This window comes from Callorhinus ursinus, unplaced genomic scaffold (assembly GCF_003265705.2).
Source record: "Callorhinus ursinus isolate GAN/ISIS: 27379988/994484 unplaced genomic scaffold, GSC_fseal_2.0 scaffold5, whole genome shotgun sequence".
NCBI lineage: Eukaryota > Metazoa > Chordata > Mammalia > Carnivora > Otariidae > Callorhinus > Callorhinus ursinus.
Window position 1 is genome coordinate 79,880,317 of NW_027397067.1, and position 24,883 is coordinate 79,905,199.

Sequence of the window (24,883 nt, forward strand, 5' to 3'; positions counted from 1 at the left end):
ATATGGGTTGGAGGCTTAGAACCAGGCCTTAGACATCGTCATGCCTCACAACTGTCAAGCTCTTATTAAGTTAGCAATGTCTGAGTGAAGCCATTCTCCCAGGAACTCATGCTAGAAAAACATGCATTTGAGGATCAGCTTGATTTTTGCAAAGAACCCAGCGGGGATTTTGGTGGAGATGGATTCCTGCAAGGAATCTGTGCATCGGTCTGGGTGGTACCGCTATCTCCACAATAGGAAGCCTTCCAACCTGTAAACTTGGGGTGTCTTTTTATTACTTCAGTCCTCCCAAACCTCTAGTGATGTTTTGTAGTGGTCAGTACACAAGCCTTGCACTTTTTTGTTCATTTTATTCCTAATTAACTTTTAATATTATGAAAAGAATTATATTCTTAATTTCCTGGTTGTTCATTTTAATTATTTACTAATACAACTGACTTTTGTATACAGGTCTTATATCCTGCTACCTTACTGGACGTATTAATTCTAAGAGTGTTCTAGTGAATTTACTTCTACAACATCATGTTATCTGCAAATGGAGGTACGTTTTACTTCCTTTCTACCGTGGATGATTTTGATTTCATCTCCTGGCCCAATTATCCAGCTAGAGCTACTTGTACAATATTTAATAAGAATGGCAAGCATGGGCGTCCATGTTTCATTCTGGATCTTAAGGGGAGAGCCTTTAGTCTTTCACCACTGGGCATGATGTTAGCATTGGGTTTTGCAACATATGGTCTTTATCCATTTAAGGGAGTTCCATTCCATTCCTAATGAGGTTTTGGGGTTGGGGAGTGTGGGGTATTTTTTTTATCATGAAGGGGACCTCATAGGCTCTTGCCTGCAAATCCATTCTCCCCACAGCTACAAAATGATCATTCTAACAGGCAAAGTTGATCATATCACAGCTTTCTTAGTCTAGCAGACACTGGAAATCCAGGCCATCCTCACTTCCCACCACTTTCCCTTTGCTCTTTGTCTTCCGGCAAAAAACCAATGGAGGTCTCCTAATATACTACACTACTCATTCCTTCCACGATTCTGTTCTTTCTACCCCTGTACCTGGAATGCAATTTCTTTTTCTTTTTTTTTTTTTTGACTGTCCTGAATTGTTTATTAGGTAAGAATTTTACAAATATTACTTATGTTAGCGGTAACGGTGGAGCCAGAGAATACTGCATCTTCTCCATCCCGCATGGCAAGAACCACCAAAAGTGTGGTGGAACTTGTGACCCTTTCCAAGGCCACGGCTCTTGGGCCTGCAGATGTCAGCCCTCACATCTCCCTGTGCTTGTGGACTGGTTTGGTGATCCACTGTGTGTCAGGATTTCTTCTGATAGCTTTACGGAATGGATCAATGAGGATAACCTCAAAGAATTAGTATGTGGAACCTTCACCAACCGAGGAAGAATTCAAGACTCTCAGAGCCCCAGTGGCGTCCAATTCACTCCTCTGCAAGAGACTGAAGGCTTCGGGCAAACTTGAGCTGGTTACCACCATGATGGACAGGCTTGCCATAGGTAGCACCCTTAGGAACTAGGCGTTTGCGGCCACCACAACACACACGAGTCTGATATATGACACAACCTTGCTTGGCCTTGTACCCCAGCCTGCACGCTTTATCGGGCCAGGTTGGGTGGGGGGCCCTGTGGAGCGCAGAGAGCTGGCGGTCCTGCCAGCGTGCACCCTGAGAAGTGCATTCCATCAGACTGCTTCTTCCTCCGTAGCTCCTGGATGGACTTGCAAGCGCCTACCTTGGCCTATCTTTGAGCTGATGGCTGCTGCTGGACAGAAAGGTGGAATGCAATTTCTATGACCATCCATCTCCCCTATAATTTGTTTAAAACTTTGTCTAATGTCATCTTAGAAACTTTCTCTAAACACAGTCTAAGTAAGCTATTCTGAGTTAATACTCTATATACATGGGTATTCTCACAATTACCATATTGAATATAGTTTTATGCCTTTGGGTCCCTCGTCCTCCTTAGACAACCAACTCATTAAAGTACAGTCTCTGCCTTGACCTCAGTCTCCCCAGCATCTAACACAGTGCTGAGCGCCAAGCGTGGAACAGACGGGAAACTGGGAAACAAATGAGGGAAGGAATGACTCACCCAATCAGTCCTTCACTTTACTGGTAGTGAGTTTTCTGAAGTATAAACCTGACTATAACACTCAATCACTAAAAGCCCTCCACTAGCTGCTGAGAGCCTTTAGGGTAAAGTTCCGATTTCTTAACGTGGCATAGAAGATGCCCCACGACCTGCCCTGCCCCAAACCTCTCCTCTCCCACCCTGGCCGCACACCCAGTTCTCAAACCCCACGACCATTCACAGCTCCCCTAACACTGCACTCTTTACAGTCTCCCAACTTTCCCCTATGCCACACCCCCCACATTGGGCAGCCTTGCCTGTCCTTCCCTACTGTGCACTTGGAAACCATGCAATCTTTTTTCCAAGAGTCAGCTCAAACATCACCTTTGAGCTCTGTGTAAATCTGTTTATACAGCTGTCTGCTTTGTGTGGATATTTCAAAGGCACCCTTTGCTCCCCAAATCTGAGACTGAACTCACAACAATCTCTACCCTGCCCCTGCAAGAAAAAGAGACCATCTCTCTTTCCCACATCCCTCTGCCCAACAGGAACTCCACTATCATTCCAAGTAGCTGAGTCAGAAGCCCGGCTCCTCTCTTCATACCCTCCATCACCAAGGGCAACCCAACCATTGCTCTCCGTCTCTGTGCTATCACCTCACCCCAAGCCACCACTGTTGTCCCCCATTTAGTGTAACAGCCTCCTGATGGATCCCTGTTTCAACACTGGCCTCCCTCCAAACACCACCCCTCCACGGGAGCCGGGGAGCAGGTCTCATCTCCATCGCCCATCTGCAACCCTGCACAGGCTCCCTGTCACCCTGATGATCAACACCAAAGCTCAAGTGCGCTCCAGGGCTGCACATCCATGGTTCCCCTACCACCACTCCAGCTTCCCAGCCCCTCTCAGCTCTGCCCTCAATACTCGTCCCCGCAGCGCTTTCTCGAGCTCTTACTCATCCTTTCGGACCTCAGTGCCTCCTCAAGAGCACCTTGTCTGATGCCCAGTCTACAGCCTCATAGAATCACAGTCTTTTTCTTCGTGGTTTTCATCTCAGTTTGAAGTAACCCCTCGTGTGAATGGGAGCACTATGTCTGTAGACCACCAGCCCCCGAGACAAGGCGCAGTGTTCTTAGGTGCCAGCTATCCAGCACATGGCTGGCATGGGAAAGGCACTCAGTAAGTATTTAAGTGAATAAACATACCTGAAATCTTTACTCAGTGCAACTGTCAAGGAGAAATGACACTCCCTTCTTCAGGCCCCACTTTCCATGTCAGATTTCTAGCTGAGTCCATAGAACACTGACAGATCGCCCCTTACAGACTGTGAGCCCCACATAGATGGGAAGCCTCCTGTTTTCCATTGGGAACACAGGGCACATGCAACAGTTAGCTCACTACCAAAGGGCTCCCTCCCTGGGAAGGTGGGCTCTAGGGGCTACAGCGTAGAAGGGCCAACATTCTCATCGGGAAACATGGGGCAAGGACATCTGGATGGCTTTCTAAAGCAGGACAGCTTAGCTTAAGGACAGAAAGGCTGAGACACGGAGGACCCCGCCCCCCTCCGCCGTGTTACGAATCTCTACTGCAAAGCTAGGCAGGCCCTGGAAGGAGTGACCAGGGCGCGTAAGCTGTGGATGTCAGAGTAAGGAGGAACCTGAGCTCTCATTACTGGTCAGGACCAAGCAGAGATCCTCCCTCTACTCCAGCCATCGTCCAGATGCTCTACAGAGAATCCCTGCACGCAGCAGAGACTGCACTAAATTCTTTTAATTTGGTATTTCTTGAGCACCTATTGCATGAATGTGAGGCTCACAGAAAACACCGATATAAGAGAAGACCCACAGAGCACCTGGGGACTTGACAGAGGACAGTTTTAATCACTTCCAAGCCTTAGATAAGCAACCCTTTGGCCAAAAAGATAAGTTTCTTTGGGTCTGTTGACATGTGACCCCCTGACATCAATCAATGCCCAAAAGACCAGGCTAGCTAAACCAATTGAGTGTATAATCTGGTTCTTACTGCAGTTGCCAGATTGATTGGCAATGCCTAACAGGAAAAGAGGCTATAAACTATTAACAAAAAAGACATCCCGCTTTTTTGGAGACACTCGCAAACCCTTAGAATAGCTGATCTGAGAGCCTCCACTTTGCAAGTGATGCTCCAGGGCATACTTTGCTAACCACAGTAGTCAGTGCTTATGGTCCACAAGGGATGCAGGAAGAAGAGGAAGGCACTGGGTTTTGGAATCAGGGAGCCCAGGCCTCCAACCCACTAGCTCTGTGATGGACGACTGTCTCCTTCCCTCTCTGAGCCTTGGCTCACGCCTTGCCAAATGCTAAGAATAAAACTCAACACCAATAGGGTGATTGTGAGGATCTGCTGGGTGTCCCGGGAGCAGGGCCTGGTGACAGGAGGCCCTCAACACCAGCCATCACCTGTCTCACAGAGCCAAACATCTGGCGGCGCTGTCCTGGGAACAAGGAGTCCTGAGCATCCAGTCCAACTTGGACACTCACTAGCTGTGCAACTCCAACGTCATCACCTAGCAGCCAAAAGCTTCAATTTCTGCCACTGAGAAGTGAACATGGTGCTGCTTCCCTCACAGGGCTATGGACAGCTCGAACAAAAGATGGAACCCAGAGAGCCGCATTAAACTTTTGTTAGCACCCCAAACAAAAATACTGTCAAATTATTTTGTAATTACAAATTTATTTTCTTTCTTCTAGTATACAAGAGAACACACACACACACACACACACACACACACACACACACACACACGATTCCTTGAAAGAAATCTGCAAACAACCTGCACCCGCAGCAGGAGCGTAGATGGGGCTCTGCTCCTTCGTGCCCTCTGCAAGCCACAGGAGGTGAGGCCTCACACTCAGAAGGACGGAGGGAGGCCATCTTCACGTCACCCCTCCAAGAACAGCATACAGCCCCTGATACAATGTGGAGGCTGTCACAGTACCTACAGAACAGAGACATGGCTGAGAAAACATGTAAAGATTAAAAAAAAAAAGTGAAAAGCAGAAGAATTGATAAAAATTTTAATATGGAAGGAGAACACCTCCAACAAAAGGACCATAAAACCATTCTGCCGTGGCCCAACTGGAAAAGCGCTCCTTTTCTCTTCAAAAGCCTTCCTGCTCTTCTCCCTGCAGGTGAGGGGCCGGGGGTGAGCTGCCACCTTCTGTGGATGACAAAATGAGCACATGGCTCTGGAAAGAGTCAAGAGCAGAACAAGACTCCACATGACACGCTAAAGAAGATGGCTATCAGCCAATTTGGGTCTGAAGATTCAATTCAAAGAAAAATCCGTTCAAAGTCGAACTTTCAGATGCCAACCTGCATTAGCTCATAAATTCTTTTTCACTCAATTCAGTAGTTTTTCTTAAAAAAAAAAGTGGGTTCTTTTTATCACATTTCACTGTCAAAACATGAGTAAACAGGGAGAAGCAAAAAGAAATCGCCTATAATCTCCAAACACGGAAATAAGCCTTGTTAACAGCTTGGTGTATATTCTTCTGGACCTTTCTCTATGCATACATACAAAGGCATGTATGTATTCCCTGAGAATGGGATCCTACCATTCATATTGTTTTTTAATAGCTTTTATTACTTAGTCATGGATACCTTTCCATGTTAATATATGTCCTTCTAGATCTTCTTTTTTAATGTCATGTATTATACAGATATCATAATTTAACTAATTCCCTATTACTGAAGGTCTATATTGCTTCTGATAAGTCTGGTGTTATAATGTTATGACAAATGACCTAATATACACATCTTTGTGCACTAGCCCATTTCTTTTTCTTAAAATAAAGTAAATATGGTATTTTGGGGTCAAAAGATTTGCACATTGTGGTAGACCAGATAATGCCTCCCCCAAATGATGTCCACTGCTAATCCCCAGAACCTACCAATAGGATCCCTTACAGACAAAAGGCACTTTTCGGATGTGATCCAGTTAAGGATCCCGAGATAAGGAGCTTACCCTGGAGGAATCACAAGGGACCTTCTGAAGGGAAAGAAGGAGGCAGGCAAGCCAGAGATTGCTGAAGAGACCCCAGCACAGACATCCCAGGTGGAGGAGGCAGCCAGGAGCCAAGGAATGCCACCGTGTGTAGAAGCTGGAACAAGCAAGCAGACCCTCCCCTGAAGCCTCCAGAAGGCAGGCAGGCCTTACTTTCATTTGGGAATCTTCGGACCTCAAGAAGTGTAATACAATAAGTGTGTGTTGTTTGAAGCCACGGAGTTTATGGTTTTTGGTACAGAAGAAACAAGAAACATACACATTGTTACTAAATGTAGTGTTTCTTTAGTAAATACATTACTTCTAAGGTAAACTGTACTTGATAATTCAATACCACTCCCCCACTCCCATTTTGCCAGCTGATCCGCTCTGCAGCTGCCACAGGCACACTGTCCCAAGAAAATGGAATTCACATTTTGAGCATCTACCACGTGCCAAGTACTACACTGGACTGATCTCCCACATTTCTTCCCCTAAACTTGTACGCAAGGACCAACCTCACTTTACAACTCAACAAACCACCCGTTGAGGAAGTCAAGTGACTTGCCCCAGATTCGTTTATTTATTTATTCAACACATATGGCGAGAGCACCTACCGTCACAGGGACACTGAAGTTCCAGGCACGCGAGAGGCAGCAGTGAGCATGCCGCCGTCCCTGCCCCAGTGCAGCCTGACGCCCACCGGATCGCAGAACTGGGAAGGGAGGGAGCCAGGCTGGGGGCCCCCCCACTCTATTCACCACAGAACCCCCCAGCCTCTCTTCCCTGTTCTTCTCCTTCCCTCCCACAAATCTCATGACACTTAGGTCACTTTGGATTTAAAATGCCTGAATATACTCATCTCTGCATGTACCGCCAGGCCTGCTGGAACGCAGGTCCCCGAGGGCAGGACCTCTGCCTCCTCTGTGCACTGATGCACCTGCATGCAGCAGACCCTCTACGAGTGTTCAGTGAATTCTTGTCCAAGACTCGACCTCTCCCCCACCCAACACTGGTTTCCAACTCCACAGCAATCGAGGGTGTCTTCTGGGCAAAGGCTTGCTTGCCTCCCACCTGCCTGCCTCCAAGGCCCGTCTGCAGTAAGGTATATTAGGCAAGGAAAAGGAGGGCCTGAGCCTAAATAAAGCAGAACTTCACAGGTAAATCCAGAACTCCTTCTGAATCTCACCCAAGCCACTCAGCTAAAGGAAGGAAGGAAATCAGATCTTTCGCTCTGCAAATCCAAAGAAAATCCAGCGTTACTTGTAAACGAGGAAGGGGGGAGCACAGCAAACTCGCTACTATTTCTGAACCAGCCTCCGGGCAGGAGCCCACAGAGGGCGGCGAGAAGCGGTCCGCTGAGAACGGGCTCCCCCCTGCGCTGACACGAGGAACTGCAACGCTGTCCGCTGACCGTGGGACTGGCTTCTCCTTTCTCAAGCCAGAGCCAACAGGCCAACAAGGGGCCTCCCCATTTCTGAGCCGGCGAAGGAGAGCAGACACCAGTGAAACAGGCTGTCCTGAGCTTTGAAAGGACAGCAATAAGTGCAAAGTGTGAGCACCCAGTGCCTGCGCACCCACTATGCGCCGTGGCACGCGCCCAGGGCCTGCTCACGGTCTGATTTAGTCACACGGGGCTATTCTATCCCTATTTTACAGAGGACGACGGCGTAAACACATCACAGCCAACACCTGAGGAGCCCATGGGAGCCCAGGTGGACGTCATCTGAAGCCAGCCGCCTCAATCCTCCTCGACTCTTCCTTTCAGCAAAACCTCTGTGACTCAGAGTCATCTGAGGCATTCCCAGGCTGCTTACCGTGCCCCAGGTGCCCTGCAAAAGTGAGCTCCGGTCTGCACACCACTCAACGTCAGTCTCAGCCCAGTCTCACTGGTGCAGACGCTGGGGCTCAGAGACATGGCATGGCTCGCCCACAGCAACACAGCAAGTAGCAGAGGTTCCCTGGTCCTCCTGTCCCAGACGTAACTGTTCATTCACCCATACCACGGGGCTACCACACAGGCTCAAGATCCACACCTGAGCAGTGCGAGGTCGGAGGTTACAGATACGAGCATCGGCTCAAACTGGGGCCACAACGTCCAAAGCAATCACACAACACCGGGACACGAACCAAGAAAGCCTCATTCCTGACCCCCAGCAGCCTCCCCAGCCCAAGTGCAAGGGCTCCAGCAGCGTGGAGTTTGGAGTGCTCTCCACACCACTCTAGCTTGCCTCCTCCAAACAGAGGTGCTCCTCCAGCCCTTCACAGACTGCCGTACCTCATGACACCAGCCCCACCGCATGATACAGTGTACCTGTCGGTCCATAAGTGCCAGCACACTGCAATGCACCTGCGGACCCCACTGCACCTGCAGACCCCACGTACACCTGCAGATCCCACATGCACCTGCAGAACCCAAGTACTGCACTACACCTGCAGACCCCAGGTACACCTGCAGACCCCACTGCACCCGCAGACCCCACAGACACCTGCAGAACCCAAGTACTACACTGCACCGGTAGACACCATGTACATCTGCAGACCCCATGTACATCTGCAGATCCACTGCACCTGCGGACCCCACTGCACCTGCAGAACCCAAGTACTGCACTGCATCTGCAGACCCCACTGCACCTGCAGACCCCACATACATCTGCAGACCCCACGTACATCTGCGGACCCACTGCACCTGCGGACCCAACTGCACCTGCAGAACCCAAGTACTGCACTACACCTGCAGACCCCACATACACCTGCAGACCCCACTGCACCTGTGGAACCCAAGTACTACACTGCAGCTGTAGACTCCACTGCACCTGCAGACCCCACATACAACTGCAAACCCCACATACATCTGCGGACCCCATATGCACCTGCAGAACCCAAGTACTGCACTACACCTGCAGACCCCATGTACACCTGCAGACCCCACTGCACCTGCAGACCCCATGTACATCTGCAGACCCCACATACATCTGCAAACCCCACATACATCTGCGGACCCCACGTGCACCTGCAGAACCCAAGTACTGCACTAAACCTGCAGCCCCCATGTACACCTGCAGACCCCACTGCACCTGCAGACCCCATGTACCTCTGCAGATGCCACTGCACCAGTGGACCCCACTGCACCTATAGATCCCACATGCACCTGCAGAACCCAAGTACTACACTGCACCTGTAGACCCCATGTACATCTGCAGACCCACTGCACCTGCGGACCACACTGCAGCTGCAGAACCCAAGTACTGCACTACACCTGCAGACCCCACTGCACCTGCAGACCCCACTGCACCTGCAGACCCCGCTGCACCTGCAGAACCCAAGTACTGCACTGCACCTGTAGACCCCACTGCACCTGCAGATCCCACATGCACCTTCAGACCCCACGTGCACCTGCAGACCCTACGTACACCTGCAGAACCCAAGTACTGAACTACACCTGCAGACCCCACATACATCTGCAGATCCCACTGCACCTGCAGACCCCACTGCACCTGTGGACCCCACTGCACCTGCAGAACCCACATACACCTGCAGATCCCATGTACACCTGCAGAACCCAAGTACTGCACTGCACCTGCAGACCCCACGTACATCTGCAGACCCCCCGTACACCTGCAGAACTCAAGTACTGCACTGCACCCGCAGACCCCACTGCACCTGCAGACCCCACTTACATCTGCAGACCCCACGTACATCTGCAGATCCACTGCACCTGCAGAACCTAAGTACTGCACTACACCTGCAGATCCCACTACACCTGCGGACCCCACTGCACCTGCGGAACCCACTGCACCTGCAGAACCTACTGCACCTGCAGACCCCACTGCACCTACAGACCCCACATACATCTGCAGACCCCACGTACATCTGCGGACCCACTGCACCAGTGGACCCCACTCCACCTGCAGAACCCAAGGACTGCATGACAACTGCAGACCCCACTACACCTGCGGACCCCACTGCACCTGCGGACCCCACTGCACGTGCGGACCCCACGTGCACCTGCGGACCCCACTGCACCTGCGGACCCCACTGCACCTGCGGACCCCACTGCACGTGCGGACCCCACGTGCACCTGCGGATCCCACGTGCACCTGTAGAACCCAAGTACTGCACTACACCTGCAGACCCCACGTACACCTGCAGAACCCAAGTACTGCACTGCACCTGCAGACCCCATGTACATCTGCAGACCCCACTGCACCTGCGGACCCCACTGTACCTATAGACCCCACGTGCACCTGCAGAACCCAAGTACTTCACTGCACCTGCAGACCCCACATACATCTGCAAACCCCACGTACATCTGTGGACCCCATGTACATCTGTGGACCCCACTGCACCTGCAGAACCCAAGTACTGCACTATACCTGCAGACCCCACATACACCTGTAGACCCCACGTACACCTGCAGATCCCACATGCACCTGCAGAACCCAAGTACTGCACTGCACCTGCAGACCCTACTGCACCTGCGGACCCCACTGCACCTGCAGACCCCAAGTACACCTGTAGACCCCAAGTACTGCACTGCACCTATAGACCCCACATACAATCAGGAAGCACTGAAATGCTCAGTTTCCTACCGGAGGAAAACCCAAATAAAGGCTATAGGGACAGCAGCCCCTGCCTCCTACTTTCCAACCACACCTCCTACCTCTCCCGCCCCGGGCTCCTTCTGCGCTCAGCTCCTCGTCTTGCCTCAGCTACCACGCTGCTTCCTCTGTGTAGGAGGCTCCTCCATACACTATCCCCTCGTCCAGGCCTGGGGCTCCTTATTAGTCTGAGTTGCATAGAGACTGGACCTGTCTTTTCTGATCTGTATTCCCAGGAGTCCAGTGCATAATGCACAGGTGTCCCATAATATGTAATGAATAAGAGTAATCCATAAACTCTTTGTAGCCTGGCCACCACTGCCAAATTACTCTGCCACCCAGAAGTGGTTGCTCGACAATGTGAATGTACGCAATGCCACTAAATTGTATACTGAAAAGTGATTAAAATGGTGAATTTTAGGTTATGTATTTTTTAACCATAATTTTCAAACTAAGTAATTTGTTTAAATGGGGGCGGAACTATGTAGACAAGGAAGGTGCACTAATGAAAGGCAGGGTGCAGCCCCGCCCTATCTAAGACCCTCAACAGATAACAATCCCCCAACCCACGCTGATCTACTTCACAGTGACTCCCAGAGTTGACCCGTCCAGGTTCTAACTTAAGGGTGTAAGCCCCTTAGAGAGAGACTGACCTCTTCCAATGCTGAGAGCCCAGCCCAGAGTCCTGAGCCCAGTGCGCACTCAGATTAGGAGGACAGTAGCCGCCAGTCACTGTGCAGAGATTGAGCGTCAGGTTTTCTAGAGGTTGATCTTGCCACTGACTGATAGGGAGACTCAAATCAAGTCTGACGCAGTCTCAGGGCCAAGTGAACCAATTTCATGAATGAATGAAATACCGAATGAGTGACCACAGTAATAAATGTCAAAGTAGCAGGCAGCAGGACCAGCGGGTTCACAAAACCATGCTGTGTTTCTTAAACAGAAGCCGACATTTTAAGGACCATCTGAGTCCTAAAATCACATCAATCTGACTATACTTAGAAACACACCAAAATTTCCATTAAATTATCATATTCTTTGTTTCAATAAATTGCATCTTAAAGGGAAAATCAAGGGGGGGGCGGTCAGAATATAATTGCCAGTTCCGATCTCAAGGAATAAGGTCAATGCAAAAGCCCATTAGCTCCAGGCCCAAGAAAAGGGCTGTAAAGTGAGAATGGACTTAGAAATCCTATAAGAAAGAAAATTTAGGTTTAATTAACAAAAAGAGAAATTTTTTGAGACACTAAAACTACCTCACCTGATGAAATTATCTCAAATAAAGAGCTGCTACCTTAAATCTCCAGTGCAGGAGTGAGTGAGAAAGCGGGAAATCGTTGTGTCTCCTCTCGGAGCATGGGACAGACAAGTGCCACGCACCTCCCGCAGCCGGGCTGGCTCTGGGCTGAGGGGACACGAAGATGCGCGAGACCCACTTCCCAGTTCTGGCTCATTTCTCCTACTTTGTATCGGCAGACTTCACAACGCAGCAGAAGTGTCCACCTGCTGCTTATTGACCCCAGTGGCTCCGAAGCACCTCACAATCTGGCTTCTGCCTACCAGTACCCTCTGTGGAAACCTCTCTTAACAGACTTCACAAGGTTGCCAACAACTTCGGGAGATACTTTCCACAGTTTTCCTCCCAGAACTCCCTGCCATTAACAGTTTCATCTGTTCTGATGACCCGTAGTTTCCATACCCCACCCTGCTTCATCCGTCCCTTCCCTGCGCTGCTCTCCACTTCCCCACCCTGCAGACACTGCTGGTGCACAGCCCTGGCCATCCCCTCCAGCAGGACGGCTCCCCGAGGACAGGGTGCTTTCCCCTGCCTGCCACTCACCGCCAGGTCCCTCCTCTGGCTCAGACTTATCCCAAGCCCTGGAATGTCTGATAACCAGCTACTGCCTTCAAGGCACAGGGACATGACTCGGTGTCCAGGAAAACTCAGGACGGACGTGCCACATCCCTCTCCACCCCCACCACACCCTGCCAGTCCCGAGGCAGGCCAATTTTCTCTTTCAAATGCCCCTGTTATGCATCTTTTCCCATCCCTCCCTGACACCTGGTTCAAGACTTCACCATCTCCCTGCCCAGCCTCTGGCAGCCCCGGCTCCCCTCCCTAGTCTCCTGGAGCTCCCAGAACAGCGAGCCCACACCGCACACCTGACCTGCCACACCTGGCCGTAAGGTCAAGTCCCAGGTGAGCCAGCCCCTGCTGGGGGCAAGGCCGCACCTTCGTACAGCATCAGCAGGTGCTTACTGTGCAGCAGAGGCCATCCCAGGATGGGCAGACTCAGTCCCGACATCTGCTGTGTGGCACGGGTCCTGCTGTTCTCCCTGCTGCACAGACGAGGAAACTGAACCCACGAAGCTGAAGTGACTGACCTGGGGTCACACCCAGAGGGCAGCAGAGCCCAACCGAACCACAGCCATCGGCCCTGGACCCTCCCTATCAGCCACTCTCACCTCTGCCTGCTTCGAACATCACCTGTCACCACTCACCCCCTCAAGACACGCACTCCAGAGACCCACTGCCTTCCTGCTCCCATTCACTTCCTTGTTCACCCTGCTCCCCGATGCCCCCAGGAACCCAACTCATCTCTTAGAACATGGAGCCCTTACTGACCACCCCCAACTGCCACTCCTTTAAGGGGCCGTTGCCACACAGTGCCACCTCAGCACCAGGTGGCAGGGCATCTGACAGGAAGAGAAACGTCAGAGGGTGACCCGAATCATCATGCTCAAGCAGTGAGGCAGGAAGTGGCCAGAACAGAACTCTGACGCGTGTGTGCTACCAGCTACGCCGCACTCTGTCCAGGCAGGGCTTGGCTGGGTGTCCACAGGGACACCATCATGCTGCTTTCCAGACGGGAGCTTAGAGGAATAAAACTTCCTGTTACAGTTCGCCACCCCTCTCGCCCAAGCCTGGGAGCACACAGTTTCGACACTCGGTACAAAGTCTTCCTTTCTCTGTCTCCCTGTGAGCCCATGGGCTACTCGCGGCCCACACTCCCAGGGCCATGTGGAGTCTGGAACAGAACGTGCACGCGGCAACACCTGAAGAGGCACGAGGTCCTTGCCTTCCGGGCCCAGAGTTCACCCGGGAGAGGGGAGGACTGTGGACAAACAGAAACATGGCAAGGCCATGAATGCATGTAGTCATGGCACGGACAAGACCGGAGCGGGACGGCTACAGTCCCCAGGGCAGTACCCTGCCACCTGGTGACATGGGTGACAAGGTACTCCAATGAGAGACGTCAGGCTCCAAAGGCCATGTGCAGCGAGGAGAGAGGCAGGCTGGCTCAGCGGGGCAGCAGGGCCGGCTCCACATGCCTGCACCGAGGGCTTCGCCCACCGGCCTGCCTTCCCCCATGTCTGTCTACTGCCCGCTGCCCAGAGAAAGACAGTGGCTTTCAAGCTTAGGACCAGGCCTGAGCTGGACAGGCAGCCCAAAACCCCTCCCAACTCAGCCAGGAGTGGGTATCATCTCCACCCACCCAACAGCTGGAGGGGAGCTGACTCGTCCCCAGTCTCCCAGCGAGGATAACTGCTATTTGGCTCGTCTGGACCCCAGGCCACCATGTCTCTGTCACACCACCAAGGAGAAGAATACAGGCAGGGGACTGGATCAGATCCAAGTGTTTGCTCCCAGCTTCCTTTACTTTCATAATGATACCAGGTCACCCGAGGCCACCATCTGAGGGACATATCCAGGACTTAGAACTTACAGTCAGGTTCAGGGGGGAGCAGGCAGAGCCAATGTCAACAGCAATGTCACAGTGGTGCAAATAGAAAGCAAGCAGCTAAGTCTCTGGGGACCTAACAGTGACACTCATAATTAGGTGAAGGATACATGGTTGTATAAAAGGCCTTTTTAAAGATTTCACAAACCATGGTGAGGTGGTTTAGTAAGTGGGATGGGCAGAAAAACAGGACTACCTTGCACCTATGCCCCCCGCCAAAACACAGCATGCACTCTGCCCACACCATCTCCCTAACCCTCGGAGCCGTCCCAGGACAGGCTTCGTGGAGGCCACTCTGTACAGCTGGAAACCACGGTGCTGAGCCGTGGTCCGTGTCACGGACCCTCACACGGGCCTCAAACCTAAGCCTGCCTAGTACCAAGGCAGCTTCAATTTTAGGCTTGCTGAATTTACAGAACCATGAAGGCATCTGAATGGGACTACCTCAAAGAAAACTAGAAATTCAGGAATAAAACCAGGCAAGAAAGTGCAGCTGCAGAGGAGTTTTAAGTCAATATTCCATAAGCCATGGATACGTAGTTCTTTCCCTTTCCAAAGTAAAAGGCCACACACAGGCTGACCCAGTACTTCTGTAAGGAAGCCGTAACACACAGGGACGTCTCCCTTCCCCCGTGATTCACCAAGAGGCTGTTTCCCTTTCCCAAGAGTGATCTGTTTCGGGCGGGGCTGCGGCAGCCAGACAGGAGAGGGTGCAGATTTGCAGAAATCTATGTGGCAGGCACAGGAGAGGAAGCTGCTAGCTGCATGGTGGCCAGGAGGAGGCTGGGAAGAGTGCGGGCCTCACTCCCACTCCTCAACGGGTGCTTCTCGGCTCCCGCTAGCAGGTCAGTCACCAGCCTAACAGACAATGGCAGCGGCCACACAGGGAAGGAGGAATCCCGCTCGCTCATGGATGTGGCGTCTTTAGCATTCATAGTAGCCCTTCCAAGTGATCGTGGTGACAAAGTTTTCAGTAACTTTTTTATGGAAGTGAATTTGACTTGACACAAAATGAACCATCTTAAAATGAGTAATTCAGTGGCAGTTAATGTATTCACAATACATTGTCCAACCATCACTCCATCCAACTGCAGATCATTTTCATCACCCCAAAAGGAAACCTCACACCCACTAAGCAGCTGCTCCTCATACCAGCAGCCCTGCCCCTCATAAACTACCCATATGTAGTCTGTCTTCATGGATTGACCTGTTCTGTAGATTTCATGTAAATGCAATCCTGTTCTTTCACGCAGCGTGTTTTCAAGGGTCATCTGTGTTGTAGCACGTGTCAGTATTTTATTCTTTTTTCAGGCTGAAGAACAGTCCACTTTCCATTTTTATCCATTCACCCACTGGTAGGGGTTTCCACATTTTGGCTGCTGTGAACACCAGTGTCCAGGTATCTATTTGAATACCCCTTATCAATTCTCAGGTATAAACCCAGGAGTGGAATCGCTGGGTTACACGGTAACTAACTCTATGAGGAACTGTTGGACTCTTGTCTACAGCAGCCACACCACTGACAACCCCACGAGCCGCAGGTAGGTCCCAACACCTCCACATCCTCACCCAATGCTTGTTTTCCATTTTCCTGATAACAGCCGTCCTAGTGGGTGTGAGGCAGTACCTCGTTGTGGTTTTGATGCGCATTCAAAAATTACTTTTGAGGGGCGCCTGGGTGGCTCAGTTGGTTAAGCGACTGCCTTCAGCTCAGGTCACGATCCTGGAGTCCCAGGATCGAGTCCCGCATCGGGCTCCCTGCTCAGCGGGGGGTCTGCTTCTCCCTCTGACTCTCCCCCTTCTCATGTGCTCTCTCTCTCAAATAAATAAATAAAATCTTTAAAAAAAAAAAACACTTTAAAAAAATAAAAAAAATTACTTTTGATTACAAGTATTAATCAATGTCCACTGTTAAAAATAAGTGAATTTTCCCAGACTCCTTCTGGGCTCATGTTTCATCCTGTATTGACCTCATGCATTGTTGGTCCACCTGCCTGTCTCCCTCGGGGACTGTGACCCCTGGAGACAGTTCACAGCAGTATCTCCACTTATTCTACTTATTCATTCGACAAGTAGTTATTAAAAGCCTCCTCCATTCCAGGCACCAGTCAAGACATTCAGGGTACAAACAGGAAATCAAAAAATGCATGGAGGTATGGAGACAAATGAAAATGAAAACACGACAATCCCAAATCTTTGGGACACCACAAGAACTGTTCTAAGAGGGAAGATCATGGCAATACAGGCTGACCTCAAGAAGCAAGAACAATCTCAACCAAACCTTACACCTAAACCAGCGAGAGAAAAAACAAAGCCCAAAGCCAGTAAAAGGACATAATAAAGATTCAAACATAATAAATAAAATAATAAATGAAAGACTAAAATATAGAAATGATGAAACCAGGAACTGGTTCTTTGGAAAGTCAAAGTAAATTGATAAACCTCTAGCCAAACTCATCAAGAAAAAGAGGGGATTCAAATAAAATCAGAAATGGAGAAATGACAATCAATACCACAGAAATACAAAGGATTATGAGACTTTTATGAAAAATTATACACTAACAGACTAGACAACCTGGAAGAAATGGATAAATTCCTAGAAACATAAACTTTTAAAACTGAATCGGAAAGAAAGAGAAAATTTGAACAGATGGGGGTGCCTGGGTGGCTCAGTCAGTTAAGCATCTGCCTTCAGCTCAGGTTATGATCCCAGGGTCCCGAGATCAAGACCCACATTGGTCTCCCTGCTCAGTGGAGAACCTGCTTCTCCCTCTCCCTCTACCATTCCCCCCTGCATGTGCGCTTTCTCTCTCAAATAAATAAAATCTTAAAAAAAAGAGAAAGAAAGAAAATTTGAACAGATGGATTACTAGCAACAAAAATGAGTCACTAATCAAAAAACTCCCAATATACAAAGTCCAGGACCAGACAGCTTCACAGGTGGATTCCATTAAACATTTAAAGAAGAGTGAATACCTATTCTTCTCAAACTATTCCAAACAACAGAAGAGGAAGGAAAGCTTCTAAATTCGCTCTAGGAGGCCAGCATTATCCTGATACCAAAACCAGATAAAGACACTACAAAAAAATACTGCTACAGACCAGTATCTCTGATGAACATAGATGCAAAAATCCTCAACAAAATATTAGCAAACTGAATCCAACAATACATTTAAAAAAAAATCATTTACCATGATCAAGTGGGATTTATTCCCAGGATACAAGGGTGGTTCAATATTCCCAAATCAATCAACATGATACATCACATCAAAAAGCGAAAGGATAAAAACCATATGATCATCTCGATGCAGAAAAAGCATTTGACAAAATACAACATCCAATCATGATAAAAATTCTCAACAAAGTAGGTTTAGAGAGAACATACCTCAACATAATAAAGGCTATGTATGAAAAACCCAAAAGAAATATCACACTCAGTGTTGAAAAACTGAGTTTTTCCCCTTAGATCAGGAACAAGGCAAAGATGTCCACTCTCACCACTTCTTTTCAACATAGTACTGGAAGTCCTAGCCACAGCAATCAGACAAGGAAAAAAAAACAAAAAACCCACAGACATCCAAAGTGGTAAGAAAGAAGTAAAACTTTCACTATTTGCATATGACATGATACTATATATACAAAAACCTAAGGACTCCACCAAAAAAAAAATAGAATTCAGTAAGGTTGTAGGATACAAAATTAATATACAGAAATCTGTTGCATTTCTATACTTATCATGAAGTAGCAGAAAGAGAAATTAAGAAAACAATCCCACTTACAACTGCACCAAAAATAAAATACCTAGAAATAAACTTAACCAAGGAGGTGAAAGACCTACTCCAAAAACTATAAAACATTGAAGAAATTGAACATGGTAAACAAACGGAACGATATTCCATGCTCATGAATTAGAAGAATCGATATTGTTAAAATGCCCATACCATCCAGAGCAAACTACAGATTTAATGCAATCTTTATTAAAACACCAACAACATAGTTCACAGAACTAAAACAAATAATCCTAAAATTTGTATGGAACCACAAAAGACCCTGAATAGCCACAGCAATCTTGAAAAAGAAACTTGCTAAAGATGCCACAATCTCAGATTTCAAGATACACTGCAAAGCTGTAGTAATCAAAACATTATGGTACTGGCACAAAAACACACATAAATCAATGAAACAGAAAAGAGAGTCCAAAAATAAACCCACAACTATACAGTCCAATAATCCTCAACAAAGCAGGAAAGAATATCCAATGGGGAAAAGACAGTCTCTTCAACAAGTATGCTGGGAAAACTGGACAGCTACCTGTGAAAGAATGAAAGCGGACCATTCAAAATGGATCAAAGACCTAAACGTGAGACCTGAAACCATAAAACATAGGCAAAAAACATCTAGAAGAAAACATAGGCAGTAATTCTTTTGACATTGGCCATAGGAACATTTTTCTAGATGTGTCTCCTGAGGTAAGGGAAACAAAAGCAAAATTAAACTTACTGGGCCTACATCACACAGTGAAGGAAACCATGACAAAAGGGTAACCTACTGAATGGGAGAAGATATTTGCAAATTATATATCTAGTAAGGGGTTGATATCCAAAATACATAAAGAACTTACATAATTTAACACCAAAAAACCAAACAATCCAATTAAAATGGGCAAAAGACACGAAGAGACATTTTTCACAAAAAGACATCCAGATGGCCAACAGACATATGAAAAGATACTCAACATCTCTAATCACCAGAGAAATACAATTCAAAACCACAATGAGATACCACCTCACACCTATCAGAATGGCTAAAATCAGAAACACAAGAAACAAGTGTTCATGAGGATGTGGAGAGAAAGGAACCCTCATGCACTGCGGGTAGGAATGCAAACTGGTGCAGCCACTGTGGAAAACAGTATGGAGTACTGAGGTTCCTCAAAAAATCAAAAACAGAAATACCGTATGATCCAATAATTCTATTACTGGACATTTATCCAAAGAAAACAAAAAACACTAATTTGAAAACTCCTAGGTTTATGGCAGCATTATTCACAAGAGCCAAGATACGGAAGCACCCCAAGTGTCCAACAACAGATGAACGGATAAACAAGATGTAGTATATGTATAATGGAATAGTAGCCATAAAAAAGAAAATCTTACCATTTGCAACAACATGGATGGAACTAGAGGGTATTAGGCTAAGTGAAATAAGACAGAGAAAGAAATACCATATGATTTCACTCATATGTGGAAATTAAGAAATGAGAGAAAAACCAGACTCTTAAATTCAGAGAACAGACTGGCGGTTGCCAGAGAGTAGCAGGTGGAGGGGTGGACGAAACAGATGATGGGGATTAAGAGTACACCTATCTTGAGGAGCACTAAGAAACATACAGAATTGTTAAATCACTATACTGTACACCTGAAACTAACATGTTAATTACATTTGAATAAAAAGACACTCAGGGCTCAGCAGTGAACAAAACCTCATCCTTACCCTGACAGAAGGTACACATCACTTCCAGTGAAGGAGACGCACAATGAACTAGGCAATGCATAGCAGGTAGTCAAGGGCTACAAAGAAAAGGCAGGGCAGGAGAGTGAAGGCGCCTGGAGCTATATGACCTGGCCTCTCAGTCTATCTGTCCCAGCTTTATAGGGAGGACCAGACAGGGGGGCAAGAAATGCCCCAGAAAGGAATACGCATTCAACTTGAAAGACAGTGAGGAATCAGCCAAGAGCCCCCTAACTCTGATCAGCAGCTCTTACTGCAGGATTCCCAACGGTCCAGGTCCGAGGCTGAAGGCACCATCCCCCGCCCCACCTATGCACATGCACGTCCCTGTTAGCAGAAGGAGTTCCTAAGACCAGCACTTGGCGAATCCCTTCAGTGGAGGAACAGAAGCAGCAGCAAAGAACAAGATTCTGCAAATAGGCAAGAACCAAGCAACAGTGGAACCAAACAGATTCGAAAACAAAAATGGCCCAAATGTGAATTTTACATCACTTTTTTAAGCAGTTTATTGGAAACAAATTACTGTATGAATTCTCCTTGGTTGCTGTTTTAATGAGTGGAAGCCCTATCAGGATACTCAGTTTTCGAGGCCTGGAAACAGCAATGGGGCATGGAGGGGGCAGTGAGGAACAGCAGAAGTTACAGTGGGACTGTCCCCTACTTCATGCATGTCAGAGCCATCAGCTTTAATTTTTCTCAGATGCCATGCTAGGCACCGTACAGACTCCTCACATTACCCTACAAAAGGACACATAGTTATACCTGTTCTCTGGGTAAGGAAACAGTTCATAGAAGCTACCGCCACTTGCCACTCGGTGAATCAGCACAACAGCCCCAGCTGGACGCCGAGTCCATGCTCCCTGCTTGCTGCCCTCTGAAGCACTGGTTGAGCATCTGTCACATGCCAGCATTGTGGAGGAAGGGAGACAGTCCTTACCCTTCAGGAATTCAACTTCCAATTGTGAAATGAGTAAGTCACAGGGACGTAATGTACGCAGAGGGAACACGGTAATATTGCCCTAACTGTGATGACAGATGGTAACTAGACCCATCGTGGCGATCACCTGCTAATGTATATAAAAAAAAAAAAACAACTCCCTCTGATGTACACCTGAAACTAATAGGTCATTGTGTCAATTATACTTCAATTTAAAAATCTAATTAGGGGAGGAGGGAGTTAAGATGTCAGAGTAGTAAGGGGTCCCTGGGCTTGCCTCATCCCTCGAACACAGCTACATCACCATCAAATCATTTTGAACACGTAGGAAATCGATCTGAGGATTAAGAGAATAATCTGCACAATTAGAGAGAGAGGACATGGCAGGTGCAAGGTGTGGAGACATGAATTAGGGGAGAGAAAAGCTGACGTGCTGCAGAGGGGAGGGACCCCTTTTCAGGGAAAGAGAAAGAGAGAGTGGGAGAGATAGCAGCGCATCAGGTTTGAGCAAAAACAAAACACTCCCCCAAAACCACTGATCAGGGAATCACGAGGAAGTATTGCAAGTTTTTACAAACAGTGGAGCTCAAATTCTAAGGTTTTAGAAGTCCGCGCCATTCGTCGGAGTCGAGCCAGGCAGGCAGTGGTGCTCCTGGGGATAGGGAGGGTGGAGGCCCAGGAACAGGCAGCGTGGTATAGGGAGAGAACGCTCCCCCTCCTGGAGTACATTTGGAAGAGGGTATATTGCCTCTCCAGGGACAAAAGGCCCACCAGGTGGCATCAGCGAGGGACAAAAGCACACAAAAAGGGCAGATAACCTGGTTGCAGCTTCCCACTGCGCTCCATAGACTCCAAACACCTGTGCGGCCCGGCGACTGCTTTTCTGGGACAAAATGGCACCAGACACATTGCTGCGAGGCTCTCCTCCAGAGCAGGGGAGTGGGTCCACACCTTGCCGGGTCCTTTAAGAGTTGGAGTTTTGAACCAGCCATGGGCCAGAGCTGAAACACAGAACTGTGGCACCAGGGAGCCGATGACCAGGAACAGACAGGTTAAGGGCAGGGATCTCATGAAAGCCCAAAACACAGGAGAGGAGATTGTTCGATTTTCTGTCAGGGCCTCCTGAACAGCAGCAGGCGCGAGCTCCCCTCCCGGCGGAACAGAGGGCAGAGTAATGCCATTTTCCACCCCTGCCTGCCACCAGTATGATGGGACTTCAGAGAGAAACACAGCATCTCCAGCGGAGGCTGGACCCGCTTACCCCAAACCCCACCCCCTGCACCCAGCAGGAGCATCTTTACTAGGGTAGGTGTGACTGTGAGCCAGCACAGTGGGCCCCTCCCCCAGAGGACCAGCACAGGCCCCCCACATGCACCAAGTCTACCGATCAGAGAGTGCTCCAAAGCATCAGATTCAGTTCCAGCGGAAAAAGGACCAGTCTTCCCCCCCCCGCTTCGGGAATCAGGCTTATAGTTTTTTGCTTATTTTTTCATTTCCTTTTCTCTTTTTTTGGATCAGGCACTTTTTTTTTTCCTTTTTTTTTCTTTGGAATTAGGCTTATAGTTTTTGTTTTTCAGTATGGGGTTTTTTGTTCCTTTTCCTTTTCTCTTTTTTGGATCAGGTTTTGTTTTTGTTTTTAACCAGGCTTATTTTAACAAACAAATCAAAGCACACCTACTTAAAGGTCCAAACACTCCCCACAGCAAGCAAGGAGGAACTCTGCAGAGGACTGACCTATGGGAAAGAGCAATCAAACACAACAGCAGAGTGCACACAGCAAACAGGAGAAACAGCTCCTGAAGTGCCAGGCCCTGGACAGTGTAGCACTTCTTAATACAGCATTACTCTCAGGAGCAGGAAACATAGAAAGCTTTCATAATATGCAAAAGACACAAACCTAGACATAACGATAAGATGGAGGAATTCACCCCAAAAGAAAGATCAAGAAGAAATCACAGCAGGGATTTGCTCAAAACAGATACAAGCAATATACTGGAACTAGAATTTAGAACAACCATCATAAGAATACTAGCTGGGCCTGAAAAAAGCATAGAAGACACTGGAGAAACCCTGGCTGCAGAGATAAAAGATCTAAAGACTAGTGGGGCCAAAATAAACACCCTACCTGAGAGGCAAAACTGAGTGGATGTAATCATAATGAAGACGGAAGAAACAGAGGAACATATAAGTGATACAGAAGATAAAAGTATGGAAAATAATGACACTGAAGAGGAAAAGGAAACTATTAGATCAGGAAAGTAGTCTTAGGGAATTCAGTGATTCCACAAAGCACAATAATATCTGTATCAAATAAGTCCCAGAAGAAGAAGAGCGGAATAGGGGGCAGAAGGTTTATTTGAACAAATTAATAGCTGAGAACTTCCCTAATCTGGAGAAGGAAACAGGCATTCAAGTCTAAGAGGCACAGAGAACCCCCCTCAAAAATCAACAAAAACGGGTCAACACCACAACACATCATAGTGAAACTTGTAAATACAAAGATAAGGAGAGAATTCTCTAAGCAGCTCAAGACAAAAGGTCCTTAACCTAAAAAGGGTAGACACATAAGGCTGGCAGCAGACCTGTCCACAGAGACCTGGCAGGCCCGGCACAATATATTCAACATGCTAAATGGGAAAAATATACAGCCAAGAATACCTTATTGAGCAAGGCTGTCATTCAGAATAGAAGGAAAGATAAAGAGTTTCCAAGACAAGCAAAACTAATGGAGTTCATGAACACTAAATCAGCCCTGTAAGAAATATTAAAGGGGATCCTTTGAGTGGGAAAGAGCCCAAAAGTAACAAAGACCAGAAAGAAACAATCTACAGGACCAGTGACTTTACAGGCAATACAATAGCACTAATTCATATCTCCCAATAATTACTCTGAATGTAAATGAACTAAAGGCTCCAATCGAAAGACACAGGGTATCAGAACGGATTAAAAAAAAAAAAAAAAAACCATTGATATGCTGCTTATAAGAGACTCATTTTAGACCCAAAGACACCTCAGATTGAAAGTGAGGGGATGGAAAATCATTTATCATGCTAATGGACATCAAAAGAAAGCTGGAGTAGCCATCCTTATATCAGACAAACTAGATTTTAAACCAAAGACTGTAATAAGAGATGAAGAAGGACACAATATCATAATTAAGGGGTCTATCCAACAAGAAGACCTAACAATTGTAAATATTTATGCCCCCAACTTGGGAGCACCCAAATATATAAATCAATTAATAATAAACTTAAACTCATTGATAACAATACAATAGCAGTAGGGGATTTTAACACCCCACTCACAGCAATGGACAGATCATCTAAGCAGAAGACCAACAAGGTAACAAGCTTTTTGAATGACACACTGGGCCAGGTAGAATTAACAGGTATATTCAGAGCATTTCATCCCAAAGCAGAATACATATTCTTCTCAAGTGAACATGGGATGTTCTCCAGAAGAGATCACATACTGGGTCACAAATCAGGCCTCAACCAGTACAAAAAGACTGAGATCATACCACGCATATTTTCAGACCACACTATGAAAGGTGAAGTCAACCACAAGAAAAAATCTGGAAAGACCACAAATACATGGAGGTTAAAGAACATCCTACTAAAGAATAAACAGGTTAACAGGAAATTAAAGAAGAAATGTAAAAAATACATGGAAGAAAGTAAAAATGAAAACATGACAGTCTAAAACCTTTGGGGTGCAGCAAAGGCGGTCCTAAGGGGGAAGTATACAGCAATACAGGCCTTCCTCAAGAAGCAAGAAAAGTCTCAAATACACAACCTAACCTTACACCTAAAGGAAGTGGAAAAAGAACAGCAAATAAAGCCTAAAACCAGCAGAAGGGAAATAAAGATTAGAGCAGAAATAAATGATGCAGAAATTAAAAAAAAAAAAATTGAACAGATCAACGAAACTAGGAACTGGTTCTTTGAGAGAATTAACAAATACGATAAACCCCC

At 47.6% G+C, this 24,883-nt stretch overlaps 1 protein-coding gene and 1 pseudogene across 4 annotated transcripts in view; both read right to left on the reverse strand.

The window, feature by feature from the left end:
* Window positions 1-24,883, reverse strand: part of TRAPPC9 (trafficking protein particle complex subunit 9) — a 544,520-nt gene that overhangs the window by 303,260 nt on the left and 216,377 nt on the right. The window lies entirely within an intron of this gene.
* On the reverse strand, window positions 1,134-8,443 carry LOC112823535 (large ribosomal subunit protein eL15-like; annotated as a pseudogene).